Here is a 16,162-nt window from a genome sequence, read left to right on the forward strand (position 1 = left end):
GCCTCGTCTTAACACAAAATGGTTTGTTGGAAGCTGAAAAGGTACAATAAATGTACATGTACATCTACAATTAATTTATTACGATTACTATTCAATTCAAACCTTTGAAACATGATAGTTGTTAAGTCAATTTTAATTTCGGATTTTATTCGAGCTGGCAGTAGGATAATTATTAATGTTCCCAGCTTTGAGTAATTATATTTGATTTAAGTCGATTCGTGTCAGGTTTTACTAGAAGGTACTCGTACTAAATAACGTTCATAGCTCCATATCAAAGAAGAAATTAATAGTAATAAATTCAAAAATCAAGTTATGACCATTTTCGGAAGACCACTTTTGTTGTTAAACCTGCACTGGCGGTCAAATATTGCTTTGATTCAGATAATGAACTTATTTAATCGCCGTTACGATGTATTTTTTGTTAGGATCATATTTCATATCAAATTAATAGTATTTGTTAAGGTATATATCGTTTATCAAATTATGATTAGAAAGCCATTATTAAATATAAAGGTTTGACGATATTCACTCGATATTGCACCACTGTAATTCATTTATCGCGCATTAATATCGATTAAAGCAATTTTAATAGTGACAACCGATGACAGCATATTCAGACTGACTCGTGAGTTATCGCTGAATTTCTTATCGCTTTAATGTTACATACCAGGTTCGTGTAACCAGTTCACCATTAATATTAAATTGTTAACTTTTTTAATATAAATGTTTGACGATTTGAAAGAGTCATGTTAAGTGCCATGAAAGCCAGCTATTGAAACCGTACTGCTTGAGATGACTATAAACAAAGCAAGAAAGTATATTCGTTGAAAATGAAATACCATATGCTCACTCTTTGTTCATAATGTGTTTCCAAAATAGCTGACACTAGTTTTTAACATAATTTTGACTTAAAATCATCCATGAAAAGTCTTGTAAATTCCTAATAAAATATGATATTCAATGTCTTGACAGGACTGATAAAGGTTCTGACGCTCATGTTTCCAATTGATTGGAATATTATTTTCATCAGCAATGATTTTGTCATTTTAAACTTCCAGGTTTTTTTTCAGACGTTTGATCGTTACCACTTAATAAATAAAAGCAATACATCGATAAGATACAACATACGTGGTAATACACAATAGTCTGATCATTGACAGTAGGTAGGTGAAAATAAATCAGAGAATAAGTTTCAAACGCCAAAATGAAATGTTCTCATTGAATCATTTCTTCACAATCATTTTGATTTGGTGCATATATTCGTATAATTGCAATTTTAAAAAGCATCTGAAAAGTGAGTGCCTTTCTAATGCATCCGACCATTTACTGGCTAATATTTGTCTCTTCTGTATAAATATCACATTCTTGGCAGATATTGAAAATTGTCATTGTGCAAAAATATAAGATAAACTAAAATCTCACCTTTTGTAGAAAATCAAATCCAATCCTTGATGACACTTTTCTTACTTCCTCTTCAGTAACGTGTCCTTGTAAAAGCCATGTATTACTAAACCTATGTGATTCATTAATAGGTAAAGCATACGGTACTAAAGCAAAAATCAAATATATCGAAAATATCATTATAAGAAAGGAGTAAATACAATCACAAAATGCACGCTTACTTAATGCTTCGTTGCACTGAATCACTCGGTTTGATATCAGACATGATCAATTTGATCGATATGTTATCTTGCACAACAACAAAACAAATACAGTCCCATGCATTCAAATGTTTTTGAAAAGGGGCCATTGTGCAAAAGAAACGGGAAGTTTTCCGTTCAAGTATAGCAAGTAATCTGTTTAAGACTTAGGCCTTTCGATAACGCATGTTTGTTTGCACCTTGCGATCATTAACAATATGTGCTTAAATCGAGCATTTTGTTTTGGTTACACAATGTTAAATAACAATTCAGACCTATATCAGACAGGCGATAGTGCCCAGCAAAAAATAGTTTAAGTTTAGTGAAAATCGTTATTGATTACCGCGACCTACAACATTGATAACATTTTAAATAAAGCCTTATCAAAGGCTCAAATAATGGCGACCGTTCAATTATCCTATATCTCTAAGGCTAACAACTTAATAATTACATGGCCTTAAAGGGGCTGTACTCCGTATGATAAAATAGCGAAAAAAAAAAGAAAAAAAGAATTGTCGAACTGACATAAACTTGACATCGATGTGTGCAATGTATTGAAACTTACTAACTGAAGTACCACATAGATTACAGTTTATTTAAGCTAAGCAGTTTTTTCGTATTTTTCCATTAACAAAAGACTACTGGGTATGTCTTCCAGGTAGAATTCATTCCTAATGCGTGATTGGCTAATCGGTGTTATCACGTGATATTATCGAAGTAGATATATAGCTTAATTATGTCACCTACGTAGTGTAAGCCGTCGTATCTCAGAGGATACGACGCTGGGCTGCAATTTCGGCGACACGGGTTCGAACCAGGTCTCCGACACATTTTTTTTTACATTTTGGTACTTTTTTTACAATTATGATATCACAGCGTAACACATTCTATTAGATAATTGTCCTGAAATTCGTTACAGAAAAAACACTTTTTTTGGATGCCAATCTGGTGAACAGTCCATTTAATGTTGTTGTTCTGCCGGGTGATTCTATATCAGTTGTTCATTAGCATTCGAAACGTAACTGCCTACTGACTACTTATATGTTAAATGAACGACGTAAACTACCATTTTGTCAAACAGTGTTAAAGTAAACAATTAAACGGCAAGAAACACATCAGTCTTCCATTAGAGGTAACAAATAAGAATAAGACAATAACGAAAAGCAAATGCTATTGCCTGTTACATAATTTGAGCCTGGGTCTGTAAAATCCTATGCATTGCACAGAAAATCACATTTTTCAATTAAGAATTATGTATTTTGGTGACGGGAATATTGCTGTCAACGATTTATTTACATATCGTTGGTTTACATGAACAGTTCAAGATGCCTGTGGATGCTCTTTCGTTCTTTATGTTAATGGTTAACTCTGTTGAAACATAAGAGGGACATACTGCGTAGCGCTCGCTTTGTCTACGAAATCAATTCATGAGAAAAAACACCAACATATTTTTGAGTATTCGTTATTTTTATTGACCGTGATGTCATGTTCGAGTACCCTCGATAAAACTGTTTAAGGAATTAATTGCGGAGTTTATGTCATTATCGAGGTATGAACGCAATTAGGCTGGTCAACGTGTATGTAGTCCGAAGGACTCCAAGCGTTCTTTGACCACCCAAATTACGATTATATCCCCGACAATGTCATCAAACCCCCAATTTATTATTTATATTTACACCAATAGTTCATTATTTCATTCAAGAAGTGTTAAAAATACCGTCGAAACCCGTTGACTCGAACTCGCTTGGCTCGAATTCATCGTTGCCTTGAACGTGATTTAAGGGACCGATTTCTTTATACTGAAGATAAACAAAACCGCTTGGCTCGAATTTTCCGACGCTCGAAGTATTTTCGCCGGTCCCTTGGAGTTCGAGCGAACGGAGTTCTACTGTTCTTCATTTCATTTAAGAAAAAAATCAGTAATCCTTGATAACCCATTATGTAAATAGAACGACCCGACTGTAACCGGAAACATTTTTTCAAATGACGTCACAATAAAAGATAAAACACAAATTAATTTTTAAACGTGAAATTTAAACACTTATGGCAACAATACATTTAATATATCATAAATTACCACTTTATTAAATGTTGATATTTATTTTACGGGACCTGCTGACAAAATACAAACAATAAAAGGATCAACCATTTTCATGTATAATATTATGATATGAATTGCGATCCGAACATATCCGAAGATGTTGTGTTCATCGGATGATAAACACAATTGACGAAAAGCAGTTTATTGAAGGAATGGAAGTTTAGGTTTGAATGTATCAAAATACTATATTGTGTATACTAAATAGTTTTAAATGCATTTTTACAGACAAACACTAAGACAAGTACAACATATATTTTATTTCCGATAAGAGATAAATATGTTGAACTTTTACACGTTAATTTGCGCGTTCTTTCCCTTTGAACGATATTTGATATTATTTGCTAAATCGATTAAATGGTCTAGCTGTGCCCTTGAACACTTATTATCTTGACATTTTGAATGGCAAATAAGGGCAGATACCTGCTTCAATATTTTGGCTAATTCATGACTTGATTGCCTCCCTTAATCACATACAGCAGTGACGTCAGTACTTAATATGTACACAAAAGCATCAGACGATAGAAACTGTCAGCAAGTTAACCTGTCTCGTTTACCTTATTAAACTTGTTTAATGAAATTAATTAAAAACATTTAAAAAAAAAATGTGTATTTAATTTTGTTCGGTATAATAAAATAAATATCATATGGCAGCATATGTGACACTGATATTGTCAACGCCTCGGGTGACAATCTGCTCTCGGGTTATATGCTGCCATATGATATTTATATATTATACGATGAGGTAAATGCCCCTAAATCCTCAATATCGCAGTAGGTGTATCATTGTCTCTTTTACAACCATTAAAAAAACGTGCAAATAAAATACTACGACAAAAACTTAAACAGATCATCACAAATACTAAAGTCTTAAAGTTTAAATTAAATTACGAATGGTACGAGTATATCAATTACCATATGTGGCAAGCATGAAGACCTGTATTATTGTTGAAAACACGTAACCAGTTATAAAGTTTGCTATATGTAAACCGTCAGTAACACCGGATAAATATTTAACGCTCTTTATGGAAAATACTTCAGATAGAGTATCATCAAACCCGTATAGCTTAAGCACACACTTAGAAAATAAAGATTTAAACGTGGTCGTTTTTGCTACGTGGGTAAGTTTAACATGGGAATAGTCTCACCACCTGCGTCCGGTTAACGTAAAAAATCGAGAAAAATGGGTTAAAGTAGATTTAAAATTTGCAGAAACATACATGTGCCACATAAATTGCACGTTTTCGCTTTAATTGCTGTAAAGTCTTGTAAAAATATATACTTTGTACAACATTGACCATCACGATTTTTATTTTTGACTTTCCCTTTATCATATATAAAGCAGGTGTTTTACTGTATCGTCCGTCGAGTTTTAAATATGGACTAGAGTCGGCGTTTGAGACGGACTGGTGTCAGCCAGTTTTTGTCTGATATATTTTGTCTGATAAATTTGCTCAAAATATTTTTGTTGTAAGAACTTAAAAAACATGACATTACGTGGCAATGACTATTTTTTTCTCCGAGCAGGCAAGTGAATGGTACGCGAGGGTCAGGCATCTGGAAATTACTTACACAGTTCGTGCGGGCCACCAGCGGAGGGAAAGTACAAATAAAAATCGTTCGCGCGAGACACTCAATTGAACAGCAGATACATATTTCAAATTTAATGACGCTACTGCGTATCCTTCCTACAGTCATCTATGCACCTGATGTGTATGGTATTTATACATTCAGTTCTTTGCATTGTCCGTGACATTTTGTAGTTTAAATCGTGTATTGTTCTTTGTGTTCTGGCCCTGTAGTAATCGTTAATTTATTGTTATAGGATCAAATTCTATGATGTTCATTGTTAAAACTTGTTCTAATTAAACCTAAAATTAATTCTCAGATTATTAATTAATATTAACCCAGATCGTATATTACTTATTCAAAATATACCCCATTGCAACTTAGAGTACAAATCATTGTTCAATACCCTGTTAATTTGCCATTTACTTTTAGTCTTTAACATCTTAACAATATTCTTGAATTTATCAAATTAGTTTGCAGTCATTTTGAACATCTTTAGGTTCATTGTACAGGTATATTATTCAACATATATCAAATTGAAAAAGAGCTGCTTCTTATCTAAAAATAAACAATCATGAACAAAACAATTTTTTTTGTATGCTCTTCAGTATGTTCTATTGAATTCGTTTATTTTGTTGACTCTATATGAGTCGTACTAATGCATAATTCATAAGGAGCTATATAATCGTTATTGTTTCCCTTATCAGTGCCATTGCTATGTCAACAATTCATAAGGATTCAAACATTAAGACTTGCTCGTGATGACCTCAGATAAAATGACACATTATTTGCGTCAAAATATTGGGCTAATAAGATGATATCCGAAGCATTATTTACATTCCATTGCTGAAAGATGTTAAAAAGTATTAAAGTTAATCTTTTTAAGAAAGGCCCATGATACCACATAAAAAACTATACATATACACATATTAGTAATGTTCTATCAATTATTAATCAATTTTTGCTTTTTTTTCATGATAGCATTAACATAAAAACCTTTTGTTTTTACTGTCGTTTAAACAATGCATAAAATTGCAGAATACTTTGAATTAATGTATACCACTGTATCTTTAAGATATGTAAGATGTCTTAATTGATTTGATTTATTACATATAAACAACACATGGTTATCGTCTTCTAAACATCGAGTATAAAAAATAACCATAAATTTTCGGCTTTCTTTTAAAAGTTCTGAAATGTCGACCATTTTCATTAAACTATAACTTCTGAATCCTGCTAGTAATTGCTTAACAGAATATGTTAGATAATTGATAAATCCATGGCCATATTGATAAGATACTTTCTAAACAGAGGTGTCCCAATTTTTATTTTCAAATCCCATTTTTTTCAGCATTTAATATACATTCCTTGCACTTTAGAAAGGGATACAACTCATGTATGCATAATTCAAAGATTATAATAATGTTTACATCCCCTTAAATTGTGCCACCGCTTTAATTAACGAAATGGGTTAGTTTATCGTCACCGACAATTGCTAAAAATATCTAACTTCGTTTTTAAATCCGCCAATAAAATGTTTAATATACGCTCCAGTTTTCTGGTATTTTTGTTTGTACTTTTTTGTAATGCACAAAACTTGTCCGTTATAGAATAGCAAGCACGCATATGCCTCATGTATTCTATCAAATTGTTCAAAATTTCATACAAAAAAGTTTAACAGACAATTGATAAAGGATATGCTCCTATAATAAGACGTATCTTATAGACTGAATTGTGCAAGGGCCTACATAACTATATATTGACGTAGCTGGAAAAACGTAGTTTATTCATTGATTGATCCAAGGTTAGAGTTAACACATGTTTGTACTCTTATCAAATTCAGCACATAATCGATTTGTCCGTTGAGATGTCCCACTCTTTAAATTGATTATCCAAAGCTCAGACAGATTTGAATAATTATCCTTATTTATTATTAAACGAAAATTCAGTACCACAAACAAATTTTGTATTTTATTATCTGGTATATAATATAACATATTAATTTGTGTGGGCATACAAGCATATGTAATTATGCATTACAAATAGCAAATATCTGTTAAAATGTAAGCCATTTGAGAAATACCAATAACAAGGCACATGCAATTGAGATCGTTTTGAGCTATCGAGCTTGTATTTAAGTAATTTGATACAATTGTTTTATATTATTGGTCATTTGATTAAAGCTCAATAAGCTAATTTGCAAACCAATTAGAATATTTATGCAAAAAGCTACAAAAACAAGCTCAGTAGCAAAAAAAGCATAAACCCGGTTTATTGGCACTGGGCAAACGCCAAAGATATAAAACACAAAATCTCAAACAAGAAACATAGAAGAACAGCACAAAACTTCAAAAACAGCACAGTGCATACATACTATATATATAAAAAAAAATGTTTATCAAGAATTGTTAGGTACCGCCTTGGAACGTTCAGTAAAATGTAAATTTACTGGGGGTTTAAACCAGTATATGTGCACAAACATCACTCCTATCCCAACAATCCATAAAAAAGATAAAACGCAAAAGGTAAATCTTATCAAAGTATACATTAACTTGAGGAAACTTATCAATAAAACAAATAATAGTAAGTAAGTAAGTAAGTAAATTGTTTATTATAGTGACATGTGTATATAACATAATTACATTTTCAATACAAACATATAGCACATTTTACACCCGGCCCATCGGACCTATAAGTCACCTAAATATTAACGTTATGTAAAGCATATATTTATAGTTATACATTTTTAAATTTGTATGTTACAGTGCAGTTAATCTGGTATAGGTAATCAAGTTTATACATATATAGCATCTATGAGTTATAAATATGGAGATTGTTCAAAGAGGTAATAATTTCATTCGATAAAGATTAAATGAAAAAACGAAAGCAAACGTGTACATGTGCAAAAATATGGAGGCAAAATAAATAAACATAAACATGTATATTGAATAGAAACACAATGTCATTCATGCGTTAAGAATATAACGTATTTCTCCTTATGGTGTATGCCTTCACAATATATTTTGCTGTCTGACATGTTTTTGCATGAGATATGTGATTTTGCCTGTATCAGAGAGGTTTACAAATTCATTGTTGGACATAAGTGGTCCTAAACATGTAGTTATTGCAGCATTGTACAATTGACATTTCAGGACAAAATGGCACTCGTTTTCCACTTCTTGGGAATCACAAAGTTTACAGAGTCTGGAGTTGACTGGTTCACCTAAATAACGACCTGTTTCTATTCGTAGTGGCAATATACCAGTCCTAAATTGAGCAAGCAATGAACGTTCGTTCTTCTTAAGAGCCAAGCTCAAATACTTTTCACATTTAAATTCTTGTTTAAATTCACGGTATGTTCGTAGTTTTGGCATCGATCCTACATCTGTTGACCAAATGTTATTAATGTAATGATTTCGCACAAGCATATGCACAGTCGGGATTTCAACAGGTAGCTTAGCATTGAATTTATCCAATAATCCGATATGCATCATGATGTCCTTGACCTCGCTTGACCAGTTTGTAGTACATCTGTTATAGTCCGTTTCAAATACTTGCGCGCATAGCCGGTCTCGGTCCATTAGCACGAGTCTATTCCAGAGGCGTAGCATATTACTCCATCTGCGGTAGCGGGTGGGAATCCATCCGGTGTCCCCGGTTAGAGCGGGTATTGGAGCAAATCGATGAACACCAAGAGCGTAACGTAGGGCACGGTTTTGGACGTTATCGATGATTGAAATTGCTTGTATCCCCACACCGAACTACAGTAATCCATGACGGGCACAACACATGCGTTATACAATTTTTCATAGGGTTTAAATCCAAGGTCCTTCAGTGTGTGTACTTTACTGATGACACTTCCAACTGAGAGACCTTCACAAGTGAACGAGAAGTCGCGTTTATCTTGGAAAACGATACCGATGTATTTGTATTTGTCCACGATTTCAAGGACATTTTCACCGATGTGGGAATTAAACTGTGTTCGTTGAGTACGTCCTTTCCGGAAGTGCATGCATTTTGATTTTGACGTATTAATCATCACACGCCAACGTTTACACCAGCTGTTGAGAACATCTAGCATTGACTACAATTTTTCCTCACTGTCGGCCATAAGCACTATGTCATCAGCGTACATGAGCATTGATACCTGATTTTCTCCAATAGCTACGCCACAGCGCAGGTCATTTATTTCCTTGACGAGATCGTTGGCGAAGATGGCAAAAAGTGTCGGCGACTACGTGCAGCCCTGTTTCACACCTGTTACACAGTCAAACCAGTTGATGTGAGAGTTATTTATCCGGACACAAGATGAGGAACTGGCATAAATATTCTTGACAGGGTTGTAGAACTTTCCATCTACTCTAGTCAGCAACAGTTTGTACAATAGCATGTCTCGATCAATATAATCAAAACAACGTCGCAGGTCGATATATGCCGCAAAGACGTTCTTGTTGTTTCTAACAACACTATTTCAGGTGAATACATGATCTTCACACGATCTATTTGCCCGAAATCCGTTTTGTTCATCCGCAAGAAGATTTTCAATTTCAAGGTACTTCGAGAGCCGTTTATTCAAAAATGCAGTATACATTTTGCTAACGCACGACAAAAGGCTAATCCCTCTATAGTTCATTGGTATTCGTTTATCAGATGGAGGATCCTGAAGTATTGGGTAAATAAAAGCCTTTCTCCATATTGACGGGATAATGCTGGTGTCGAACACTAATTGAAATATTTGCTGTAGCACGGCAATAACAGGTGGATTTTTCAATACGTCATACGGTAAATTGTCTATTCCGCAGGCCGAACCAGATTTACATTTCTGTATTATAAATGCTATCTCTTCTAATGAAATGTTGTTATTCAATGATGCGTTCGTTTCATATAGGGGATCATTTATATTGTTCTCAAGTAACAGTTTATGTAACTTTGCACGGTTGTAATGTTCATTGTCGAAATTATCAAATTCCTGGCAATTGTACAAGTCTTTGAAGTCCTCATTCCACCGGTCAAACACTCTGTTTTCATCACTCGTAACAGATCCGTCGGCTTCGTACACTTCAGTAGGGATGCGCGAGTCTCTCCGTGGTCCCAGCGCTTTGATTTTGCTCCAAAACTCTTTGGGGTTATTTGCCTTTAAGGTCTCGATTTCAATGGCTTTGTCCTTTCTATAAACACGTTCTGTTCTATAGAGAGTCTTGTCAAACTTATTCCTGGCTGTAACATATTCCGAATGCAGACGTACTCTTAATGTCCTGTCATCCCTGCACTTAAGGAATCTATTTTCACGCTCTCTGAGCTCATTCCAAAGATCTTGCAATTCGTTGTTCCAGAACGGTTTTGTGTGTTTCAGTCTTTTTGATGTTCTTTTTGAACTTTACAATTTCGGAATTTTATCATTCATTCCAACCAAAATCACATCGCAAAGAGTTGTGTTTAGACTGCCAATAGATTCTTGAGTCTCTCTTGAGTTTTCTATTTGCATGATAAGAGAAAGTAAAGCAGTTCTGACCCTCTCACTGTCCATGAAGTCAGACGGGATACGCCGAAGGTTAAATCGAGCTTCGCGGGGGGTCTCTGTAGCAGTATTTGTACCAGATAAAGGTGCACTATAGATCAATATTACACTTAATGCGCAGTGATCAGGAACGCGTGAACGCTCAATCAATAATCCCTGTAATCCTTGTTGATCAATAATGTCATGGGGGTTTATAACTTTAAAGTTTTTACAGCGCTGATAAATATCGTGTGGGACACAAATAAAATCAACAACAGCTTTCCCTTTTCTCGAAATAGATGTAAAGTTATCTAGATCACGTTGAAAACGGCCGTTTAATACACAGAACTTGGAGTCACATAGGAATTCAACGAAATCATGGCCGTGCTGGTTTACAGTTTTATCAATAACCTTTCTCTCCGGTAGGGAGTCGCATTCATTAAGTAAATCTGATAATGAGCCTATCCTGGCGTTAAGGTCCGAACATATAACCATCTGGTCACAGTTTGCATGGGCGTATATCTGCGTTAGAAGATGCGCAAAGAAGCCCTGCGCATCGCGTCCTCGTGTGGATCCTTCCGGTGGCAAATAGCACGAGAATACAATAAAATCGGACTGCGTAGCTTTATTTGTGAAGTTAACAGCTAGAATTCCGTCGTAGGCTCGGTCAACCACGCTAACATCATAGTCATTTATAATCCGCTGTTTTACCAAAAGTCCGACACCGCCAGACGCTTTGGGTGCATTTCTGTGAATTTCGGTTCTATTAAAGCCAAACCATGAATATCCCTCAACCTCTATTACATTTATGTCAGGTAAATGAGTTTCGCAAACGGAGATAATATCAGCATCAAATGAGTTGATTAATGCAACACGAATATTTTCATTGTCTTTTGTCCATCCGCAAACGTTAATATGTACAATATGGACGGACGTTCCAATGGCACGGGGTGCATCCTAGTTACCATCACATGGGGCAGTGGGCTGCTGGTCGGGACGGGCGCAGATGCGTCCGTTGGCATCAACACGGTGGTTGGCGCCCTGTGGGAGATGGCGAAGAAGTGTCCTTGCGTTGAGCTCTATGAGTCTTTCTGCGTGGGATTTGCTGCTCTTAATGAACACGTCGCGATAGGTTTCAATGTCCTTCAGCTTCATTTTGTTTCTGAGAACGAGTACCTTTTCTTGAATTTCGCCAAAGCTGATTTTCAAAGGTCCCGGTTTTCCTTGAATTTTGCTTGGTAGACGTACTGTTCCCGTTATAGATACGCGGGAGGAAACCTCTTCACCCAATGCACCTATTAGGTTATTTGCCTTTTCAAGAAGATCCTCGCCGTCATGCTTCTGTATCCCAGTGGCAATAATGCAGAAGTCAGGGTCATTCAGACGATTTACATTGCTTGGGGGCAAGTCGGCCGGGGCTAACACACCATCTTCGACAGCTCATATGCGAACTTTGACGTCCTTCATAGAGGCCATAAGCTCATCAATGCCACTAGTCTCTTTGCCTATGTCGAGCGATATTTCATTCTTGAGCGATTTTAGTTTAGAATAAATGTTTCTCATCATATCATTTCTTAGAGTGTCAATTTTGCTTTCCAGGGTGCGTTTCATTCCTTCCTGTGTGGTTTTCATTTCTGTCATGACAGACAACACTTTGTCAACTTTATCACTGAGATCAGTGTAACCGTCGTGTTTTCCTCCGGTCGCCATGTTCCCCCCGCCTTGAGCGACGTCACCGTCGCCACTATACTGATGTTCGTTGTATAGAACACTGTTGGCCTCGTTCAGAACCTCGCTTACACTTAAGTCTTTGTCGCTGTCGTCTGGACTTCCGCACCGCCCTGTTTAAAAGTTAATCCTTCGTCGCTCGAAGTACTGGAGAATTTCTGTTTACGTTTACTTCGTTTCTTCGCCTTAAACGACATGTAGGCTAATAAGCGTATTCATACAGTTGTCCGTTTTGTGTCCCGTTAATATGTCCGTTATAATAGCTCGTTAACTCCGAGTGAACACATGTCAAAATCCTTCATGCGTGACGGTTTTTTGGCTATTCTTGGTGGGAAATTCGAATTTTTCAATGTCGATCCCCTACCCACAATGTACCCACAATGTACGTGATGTACGATCAATTCACAGAAACAGAAACAGAAAAGTCATTAAAGTCTCAAACACATACCGATGATAATCCGATATATCCTGATACACTATCACTATAAATATTTGCACTAGGCTCACATACCGGAACCGGAACCGAAACAAATAATATTAAACGTATATGTAAACCCCAAGTACTTCTATGATTAGAGATCCCAACTCTATCTGCAGACGGAGGGATACAATTCAGAGCACCTAATGCAAAAACTGACAAAAGATACGATGCAGTCATTGTTTGAAACTATAAACAACTGTGTGATCATTGAGTTTCATAATAAAAAGCATCATTGTACTAAAACTGGGAACAAATAAGGAAAACATTATCAAATATAACAGCGACATGTATAAATCTCGAGGAAAATGTGATTGCCAACTAAACACAATATGTATAAAATATAACACCGAAATTAGTCATATTAAACTGTTTTCTGTCTGAAAATGTGTTATTGTGGTACATATAAAAATAATAAATCAAGTACAGTCAAGCTCGCTACACTTTAAAAATCAAGCGCAACATTGTCATTGTCAATGATTTTGCCTACATATAGGTAAAAGTGAAAGGCCTTGTTTCAAAGATAAAGTAAATGAGACCAAAGTTCAACATTTGATTTTGTTTCATCCCATACGTCAACCTTTTTATCAAATTCCAATCATTAGGCAACGATTTGTTTGATTTAACTAATTCAATTTGCTTCGACTAAAATAAAACTGTTTTTAATGTTCATTATCACATCAATTTGCCACTGTTGGTCCCCATAAAGGAAGTTTGGGTAGCTTGATTGCTAGGATTGCATGTTTTTCAGATTGTAATATAGGTTATACAAATATTCAACAAGCAGTTGATTAAGACCACCTCAGCGATTTTGACAGTAATGGCGTGCAGCTACAGTATAAACTCATTCAAAATACAAATCTGTTGAACATTTGACAGATAGAGTTGTCAAATGTCACGTGAATACACGTATAAAAAGCAGATGCAAGTGAGACCGCACTTTAATATTGGCTAAGCGATTTGCCCTAAACAAGATGTCCGCAAATTATATTGTGGCGCTTTTTGTGATTTTAATGTTTTGTCATAAAATGGCTGTAGCAAACCCAGGTATTATCATTCATTTTCATTTTGAAATTTATTTTATAAAATACAATCTGAATATTGATAAAGTAGTTCGCAATGAATTGTCTTTCTTCTACTAAAACGACATCTCGTTATATTTTGTAAATGACTGTATGTATTATGTTAGAGTTAGACGATATATATTTTACAGATATATCGCAAACAAATATTCTTATGTTCTAACATATTTTGCTAGATACGCTTTTGAATCAATCTAGAGGTTGTAAAATAATTCGAGGCCATTCAGAAAGTATTAAACATGTTACATGGATACTAAAGATTGAATTATGAAATTGATCTAAAGATAATTAAAACAATGGATATAAAAACTTTGCTATTCTTCGTTTTGAATATAGTCCCTGTGTTACCTTCCGATTAAAGTTATCTTTATTTATATCAATGTAAATATTCAACGTAAATGCCATATATTTCGACAGCGCAATGTGCAACATTACTATTTATGATAAGTAACAAATTGGACTGGTTCATTTTTTTAAAAATCCGATTGATAAACAAATGATTCAGGCTGTTTTAGATTTGAAACATCCGTTCTATTTTCTAACATAAGGTTGTAATTCTTGCATTACAGGAGATGATTTTGACCTTGTGATTTTGTTTGAATCATCTGATGATTATCGATCTACGAATTTTGTTGAGGAAATGCGATTTCTTTCACGGCTTGTAGGACAGATGTTTCCTAGCAACAACAGGATCGCGTTGTATACGTTTGGCAGGAGTACATACAGTCAGTTTTCACTAGATATGTATTCTACTCCACACGACATTCTTCAGGCCATTCAGTATATGTGGTACAGCACCGGGAACGGGGCATTGGCTCCCGCAATTGATTTTACAATAGCGGATGCCTTTCAGTCATCTAGCGGAGATAGAGAATGTACTGCCAATTCAGTTTTGATTGTTACTCACTCGGCAATCAATGAAAGCGATCAGGCCTTAAAGCTTGCCGAAAAGCTCGTGGACAAAAGGGTCACGACATTTATTTTGAATATGGCAGGAACATCTGCAAACCCAAATTTTGAGACTCTTACAAACAAGTCTTCTCGGGTTATTAACATTGGGAATTGGACAATGTTGCAGAATATGTCAATGACAGTCGTAAATGCAATAAAATCAGGTAATACATTTAACATCTTTGGTAGTAGTATGCAGAATTCTTACACAATCCACGATGTGTCTGCCATTCTTAATGCATTATCCGGGACACGAAACGCACTTCTTAACATATTATGTTTATATATAACTAGTTTCGTTTGAAATATGCTTTTATATCACTGAATGTGCTTCACAGATGTCGGACATACTGGCTGTGGCCGCCTTTCCCAGTGGCTTTCTTGGACGGGATGCTGTAGAACTTGTGGATACGGGTTTCAGTTTCGAACTCGCCAATGTATAAGAGACGATCAATCAGAAAAAGACTGCGAAGGGGAATTTTCAGAAAACAAAGAATGCTTTATTACTAAATGCACAGGTATGGTGATGTTGCTAATATTTTGTATTTATTGAAAAACAAATGGGACAAGTGTGAAGTAATGGCCAATCAAACAATTTTAGCCCCCCCCCCCTCCCCCTACGAGTAGACTCGTGTTTAAGTAGACTATTGTTTTAAGTTTGTTATGTGTGTGTGTGTGTGTGTGTGTGTGTGTGTGTGTTTGCGTTTGTGTGTGCGTGCGTGCGTGTGTGCGTGTGAGTGTGTGTGGATAAATATGCATGTCTTGTACGATTCTCTTGTATTATTACACTAAATGGCTGCTTGCGCCTCGAGCAATCTGAAGCTTCAAAAACCAACTCGAGTCTAATTCAGCGCCCCCCCCCCCCCCTCCCTGTTCAAAGCGCAGTAATAATCTTATCATATTTACCATAGACCCCGTAGACGGTAACTGGGCATTTTGGGGTAACTGGGGTCCGTGTTCAAAGACTTGTGAAACAGGCTCCCAGCAGAGAACTCGCTCATGCACGCAGCCACCACCATTGAATGGAGGTAAAGCCTGTCCTGGAAACAATACCCAGACTAGAGCATGCGCAGACTACAAATGTCCAGGTGAGATTTACATACAGGGTAGGGTTTTTGC

Source organism: Mya arenaria, chromosome 16 (assembly GCF_026914265.1).
Source record: "Mya arenaria isolate MELC-2E11 chromosome 16, ASM2691426v1".
In the NCBI taxonomy this organism is placed as follows: domain Eukaryota; kingdom Metazoa; phylum Mollusca; class Bivalvia; order Myida; family Myidae; genus Mya; species Mya arenaria.